An 8,278-nucleotide genomic window follows, 5' to 3' on the forward strand; every position below is an offset into this window, starting at 1 on the left:
ATTAACATATGTTAAGCACTTTTAAATATTTTTTTATTAAAAATAAAAATATTTGTTAATTTAAAATTATTAAAAATATATCTAATACAGTTTTATATAATTAAAAATATTTAATATTTTTAAATATATATTCGTAGTTACATATTTTAAAACCTGTTCATATATTGATCGACGAATATGAGAATTTATTGTTTAATGTCTTCACAAAATTTCACTTTATTTCTAATTTCTAATGGTCTTCAATTTTTGAAATGTTCGTCAACTTGATAGAAAAGAAAACTATAAAAATAAAAATAAAACATGACAAAAAAAAATTAAGTTTTATCTTATTTAATGTTTGATTTATATTAGAATAAGACAACGAGTAATATTAAGTAATCTCGTTTAAATTTAGAAATAAATAAAAAATAACAAGATATAAATTATATTTAAATAATAAATATAATTGAATAAATATAATTATAATAAAATAAAATAATAAAAATAAATAAAATTTTATCAAATGAGTAAAATATTTTTCACTAAAAATATTTATATAATATTATTTTTATAAAATATCAAAATTATATTTTTTAAGTAATTACTGTTTTATAAAATATTAAAAATGATATATAGTATGAGTGGGAATACAATAAAAGCATTATCTTCTTTAAAATAAAAATTCGAACAACAAAAGTAAAACATGATATCTTAATAGAATAAATATATTCTCATATTCAAAGAATAATAAATATTATATTTTTATTCAACAAATATTAAAAATAAACCAAAATACTAATATAAAAAAATAAAGTAAGATACTATATAAACTATTTTGTCCTATCTTCCACTAAATGAGCCCTCAAACTATCGTATAGTTAAATTGTTATTATTTATTATCAAAATAAATATATTAAAATAGATAAAATTCATCGTTTACCCTCCTTACTTAACTCTTAACGTTTAGATGTATATATAAAATAAGTTGACAGTTCTTTTTTACTTGTCGGTTGAGTATGAATGGTCCCCGCCTTTTTATTCATCTAAAACATCTCATAGATATATTACATTCATCGATGGGAATAAAACCAGACGCAGTACATCAACCATAAGATGCAACGACCATACGCAGTGACATTCAACTTGTAAATCATGAACTGAAGGACTGAAACTCAAATAGAACTTATGAAATAATTATTTCTATTATAATCCCCACCTTGAGGCGTTTTACCATATTTTGAGGTGCCAGAGCAATCATAAAAGGAGCAATAAGTTTGCATAGCCGTGAGAACCAAAAACACAAGAGCCCCAAGAACCGCACAAAATTTCCCTGCAGATTTCGAATACTTGTTCATGGCCTTGTTTACCTTCTGAGAATCTTTGAACTTGGTGTTGACTTTTTTTATCTCATCGTCCAATTTTGTAGCATGGGTAGGCCTAATGGATTTGCTCATCCCATTGAAAAGATCCGCCACCACTGCATCACTTAGCTTGGTGTCAATGATTTTCTCACATACCAACAACTTCACATCCTCAGGGGTGTCTATAATAGCTCTCATGATTTCAACGTACCTTGTGAAGATTAAGGGTCCATCGGAATCAATTAATAATGACTCGTAGGCCACCAGGTTTCTCATGATGATTTCTGAGTTGACATCCAATTTGATACTTGGCAAAGAAAATTGGCTCTTGGCCTCGTCGAATTTCATTGTCATGATTCCACCTTCAACAGGTTGAAAGCGAATCCCTGCTTTGTGGAGTTCCATGACGGATGGTATGGTTACATGAGGACGAGAATCTTTGTCCGAATTGGTTGGGTCTTCCCCAATTACGTCAAATACGTTCTTAAATCTTCCAGCTAGCGTTGTAAAGTTCCTGAGGCCTGTGAACTCACCTTGATTTTCTGAAAGCGTACTATATACACTATTAACAACATTTTTAATGGGACCAGACAAGTATTGCAATATACCATACAAAGAAAGAAACACCCATTTAAGTAACTTGGGAATGCAACAGACGATAAGTAACACGATCAAGAGTGCGATAATGATCATGGACCCCAAAAATTTTACTATCCCGAGGCAAAAGGAACCGCATCTGGAAATTATGGAAGAACATTTGGAAGAACATGAACTTTTGCTGTCTTCCTGAGCATCAACATCAGTCTCAGTCTTTGGCTGAGACTCTGGCTTCTGAAGGGTAGGAGGTTTAAGCATACCCGTTCCAAAAAGAAACACAAAAATAATGATACCGAAGACAATCATTAGGAAACCAGGATTAGTTTTGCTATCTGCACCGTGCTTTTTACTTTTGTCGGCCTCATCCTGAGGCTTAGTCAGGTACTCGGACTCAGGCACAATCAAATGGTACATGAGATCCAGCAAATGATTGTAGTCTTGAGGATTTTTGGAGAGTTTCTCTGACTTGACAAGTGGACATGAGTGTTCACAAAAGCTTTGCATGTTTGAGCCCAAAAGCTTTGCATCTTTATCATGATCAGCCTCTCCATCTTCTTCAATTTCTCTGGCGTTGTTGTTGCTGCCTTCATCATGATCAACCTCTCCATCTCGTTGAATCTGGTGCTTTTTGTGGTTGAGGGCTAGGCTGATTTGCGTAAGAACAGAAGAGGGAATTTGGTTTTCGAGCATGAAAACATCCCTGATGATAGCGTTGATGGTCAATTCAACCCCAACAGCGTTGACCAGGGGAAGGCCGTGTTTTCCAGTTAAGAAGAAAGAGTGGTCTTGGGGAGCACTCCAGTGAGAAAGCAAAGCCAACAAGAACAAGCCATCAACACGCAAGGGAGTGGAGAGGGGCACATCTGCGTGGTAGAGATCTTCAACATCAGAGACGTAGATTTCTTTTATGCTCTGAAGTAATTCGCCATTCAATCCGAGCACCCTCTCTGCTGCACCTATCTTCAAACCTGTGGTGATGGTGAGCCAACTACGGTCCTGATGGTAAGGCCCAAGGCCAACAAAGTGAGGGACAAAAGCTTCTGTCTTCCCGTAACGCAGGCATTTCGGGACACGGCTCACGCAAACCTTCTGAGTGTGTTTTTTTCCCTTCAAATCATTCGGAATATCTATCGCCGTTTCCTTGTTTTCACTGCCCGTTTCTGAGCTGTGAACACTGTTTGAGTTCATATGGTTTTCCTTTATGAGATTAATTGTGGTGGGTTATTCTATGCGCTTTTGTTGGAGCCTTATCTCCCTTCTTACTTTCTTTTACAAATTTATAGTCAGAGATGAAAACTTGAGTCTGCAAAATTTTCTTTTATAATCAATAGTCGTTGATTTTTGAATTATTATTATAATTACTTTTATTTTATATATATATTTTTCTTACTTTTATATCACATTGTTTATTAGCGACAAAGGTTTTTGTGTTCACTTGTATTTGATTAACATTTTCATGTCCCACCTGCAAGAAGTTGAAAAACTCTGCAGCTAACACGCGCCCGCTGCTCTTCCATTTCTACGCTTGGACCCAACGACTTTCGCTCGGATGATAACATTGATATGTCGCAATACACGACAAAATTAATTAACGTTATTTTACTTGCCTATTATTAGCATATAAATTTAAATGTACTCCAAAATAGTATATCAAGACAAAAAATCTTTCTTTGTCGTTACCAATTTTTCATTAAATCTACACTGTTACCCGTGCCCGGCTAATTATACTATTTAAATGATTCTAAATGATTTCAGAAAATGTATTGTGATTATAAAAAAGAAACGTATATTTGTAATAGAAATTAAAGTCAATTAAAAAACATTAGCAAAAAACGTCAATTAAAATTTTCTTTTATTTCTTCTCACTTTTGTTTGTGTACGATGATCGTTACTAATTATATATTTGAGGAAAAATTAGTAAAAGGACAAATAGCAAAGTTTTTGTCAATTCACCTTAAGATGAAATCTACAAATTTTTTAACGAGGAATTAAATGGAAATACTTTTGTAGATAATCACAAGATGAAGAAACAAGAATTAAGTTAGACAATGACCTTATACTCAACATCCCTTTTCCTTCAATAGTAGGGTTTTTGTACATTTTCATCCATTACATCTTGTATAAATGGAGTTGAAATGAAAAGATATTTCAACCACACACAGGCTACATATTCAATAATATTAAATAATTAGGTAATATTATTAGAGTTTATTTATGAGTATAAAAAATGTTTATATGGATTTATTCAATATATATTAAAACATAATTTATATTAAAGTATTCAACTGCACTAAGTAATATAATAAATGAAAATTTTTAAGAGAATCATGCCTCAATTAATCATATAAAATTATAAAAATAAGAAACATAAATCTCTAGTTTGAGTAGTAGGTTTGATAAGAAAAAAAGTTTAGAGCCCCATAATTCTCATTCATAATCACAGCCGTTAATTTATTCTAAAATAAATGATCTCATTTTTAGTGAATTTATAAAAGTTAAATATTATATTAATTTTTTATAAATAAAATATTATTAGCTTATCTATGGTGAGTCTTTCTAAATACCAAGTGGCACATAATCTTTAGTTTATGATAAGTATTAATTCTCAGTAGTTTACTGTGCATGTGTGAACACTTATCTATTTTCTTTTATTTAGTTTATAATTTAATTTTTTTAATTTCAAGTAATATAAATTTGCATTTTTTAATTTGAAGTTATTTAAATTTAACATTTATTGTTATTTTGTTTAAAAAGAAAAAATATTTGATTATTTTTTTGTGTAAATTTTCTTAGAGCAAAGGCTTAATAAGGATTGAAGGAAAACCAATGTGAAGTCACCCAGATTGACCAAGTGTTATTCAAGTGAGAAGTTCCTTACTTGAGCAAAAATGCATGTTGCAGACTTAACTTTTTGCATAATTCTCGCTTGAGCAAGAAGAGTGAGAATCCCTTTCCAGCTTGAGTGAAACCTATGGTTTGATCGAGAAATGTCTTCTCGCTTCAGTAAGAATTATCGCCTCAGTGAGAATTCATTTATTACTCCATAAGAAAGAAAACTCAGCTCGAGAAAAGGGGAGTCCCAAAATTAATGATTTTACTGGGGAAGTGCAAAACAATTGTGGAGGCTTAGAAAGTGGTGAAGATCATTGGAGAACTATTTTCTAAACTCTTCCTTTCTTTCCCTTATTGTAATGTATGTCGTGGACGGTTAAACCCTTATTGGACTTGTAATCTTTATACTCTAAACACTTTGGTATTTTTAATATATTTGTTCATTTTCATAAGTTATGATGATTTCATTATGTTTGTAATATTTGATTCTACTTTACCGAGAATGATGCATGATTTGAGAATCTGGGGTGAGTTAGAAAATCATCTTATAACTATAGGGTTTAGGGTTTAGATTTCTATGTGTTGTATGCTAAATAGCTCTTGATTGTAATATTAGAGTGTTTGTTGAATAGATAAGGAATTATTATTTAAGGAATTATTCTTAGAAACTTGTATGCATGAAATCAAAACAAGAGAATATGAAGAGAGTACATCTATAATTATGAAACATGTTTAATGTATGTAATTACCAAAGTATGAGGAGAATGATTGATAAAATTCAATCCAGAATCTAATCATATTAATTTAATTCACTTTTCATTTGTATTGTACATTTACTTTTTATGAACTCAAACAACCAAAAATTAATATTAAATTTAAAATCACTTATATATCTGTAAATATTTAGAAATTTATTATTTTAATTAGAATAATAGAAATTACAAAAATATCTAGCAATCCTTATAAATGCAATAATCTTTTTATTCATCCACTACACAAAAATTTGGTGCGTTTGTCAAAATAAAATAAAATCTCTAAACAATTTACTCGTATTGAGATGAGTCAGGAATTTTTTTCATTTTTTAACTAATTGCATTCTTGGTTATGATAAATTAGATTTTTACTGCCATTTATTTTTAGACAAATAATCTAATTTTAGTTGTCAACACTTCTTCTATTAATTAGCTTAATTTAATTAATTCTGAAATAGAAAGTTTCTATTATGTCTCCGATTAACATATTACTAAAGAAAATCTTTTTATTTTCTTTTTGTCTAATTCTAACTTGAATTTAAAGAACTTAGTTAAACATTTAGAATTTTTTTGATCTAAGTGTCTTAATTCTTATTTAAAAATTTCCAATTTTAGTATAAGTTTTAAAAAAGGTCTGTATTCAATATTAATAGATAACTTTAAGAAAAAAAATTATCAAATTGAAAAGCTAACTCTGTCTCTTTCGTTGGTAGAATCACCTTAGCTCATACTAATATTATGAATATTTTAAATTATATTATTCAATCTTAAATTATTCTTCTAAGATGAAATTAATAAACTTTGTTGGAGTTTTATTTGAGGTTCTACTTGATCAAATAAAATATGTCATTTGATTTTATGGAAAATTATCGATCAACCAAAAGGCAACGGCGTTTTAGGTTTTAGAGATATACATAAACTTTAATTTAGGTTAGAGGATGATCAACTATCCTAAAAATTTAAGGGTTAAAATCTTAATAGTTAAATATAAATTTGATTCATATGGCAATCTTATTTTTAAAAAAATCTAAATCAGTGTCTAGTATTTAAAAAGACATTGCTAATAATTAGGCTGCTCTTAGATATAGTTATTTTTGGATAATAGGAAATGACCTTAAATTAAATTTTGGATTGACCATTAGATTCTTGGTATTAAATGTTTGATTGATCTCACTAATTCTTCAATTTTTGAATCTGAAATAAATCTTCCTATTGTTTGCTTTTTGTTGAATGATAATTAAGATTGGACCAAAATAACCTCTTTTGTACGTGAAATAAACTAAATTACTTATTAATAATATTTTTCTCTCAATTTTCAACTTACAATGATAAAGTGAGTTGATTTATATCTTCACAACACATGTTGCTTGAAGAAGAATAATGATCATTTTGTATCTCATTGATTGAGTTATCAAATTGTACCAATAAAAGTAAAATAATTGTACTAATAAAAGTAAAATAATATTACACCGACAATGTTAAGTTCACAAATATGAAGTTGTGATAATCCATCAAACTTGGTTAGTACAAACATTATCACCTCGTCAAACTCTCCAACAAATTTATCAACATTACATAATGAAACATTATAACAGCAATAGTAGCAGTGGTTAACAATAATATAGCAGTCATGATAATTTCATTTTGATGTCTTCAAGTTATCCCATCCCACTAAGTTTTATGCAAAACAATTATAACCAAACATGATTAAATCTTCTTTACAGTCAAAACGTGAAAAATTATAACATAACCATACATTACAGAAACTACATAAACTCATACTATGCTTTTCTCTCTATAACTTTCTTGAAAACACAAGATCCTTGAAAAAGAATTACAATTATTTTTCATTCTCAATGATTGACTTATATTAATGACATGTTAACAATATTTACATTGTTTATGACCCATACATTTAGAGCAACTACAACATGTCATATGCTTGCATTTCCTACGAACAACACCACTACACATATTGATCATGTTATTTATGTTTGCGATAGGTTCAATACTATCAATTATACCACTTCTCTAATTATTCTCTCTCTATTCGATAAGCCAACCTAAACAACAATCATGCACTATCAACAATAAAGGACACCAACTCCTCCTAATGACATTTCATCACCATTTGTTATAATAAGATTGTTACCTTGATGATAACTTACTTTTTCCATTTTTATTCATCTACTTAATACCACAAAACTTGATAGGTGGTCAAAACATAGAGACACCAACATTGCAACACTATAAGTCCAAGATAAAGCATTAGATTCATGGCTCAAGAATGTATGTCTATTTGTAATAGCTCCAACCAACTTTCTATTACTTTACTTATTACCACACTTCATAAATTATTGATGAAAAGTATTTTACAATATCAATCACTCCTAGAATAAAATGACTTTAATAATATCTCACAGAAAACTTTAAAAATATTGCTAATATACACAATTGTTACAAACTTTTTCAATTCAATTATATGACTTACATGCATTAGATTACCGTAATATTGCTTGAAATTCAATTCATGGGTTCGTTATTATAAATATCTTCAATACAATGCTTAAAATTTTTCATATCACGATACCTTCGCATCGTGATTACGTCAAACGCTAAGGTTTGCTTATGTCCTTATTCCATTTGTCACGATGCCAACAGCGGTTTTCTTCCTTCCTCTTTACTTGAAAAAAGAAATTCACAACCATTGCACACACTTTCTTAACAAATATAAACTTTTTATAGGATTAACAATCT

The sequence above is a fragment of the Abrus precatorius genome, unplaced genomic scaffold (genome assembly GCF_003935025.1).
Source record: "Abrus precatorius isolate BTA unplaced genomic scaffold, Abrus_2018 Scaffold7, whole genome shotgun sequence".
NCBI classification, from domain to species: Eukaryota; Viridiplantae; Streptophyta; class Magnoliopsida; order Fabales; family Fabaceae; genus Abrus; species Abrus precatorius.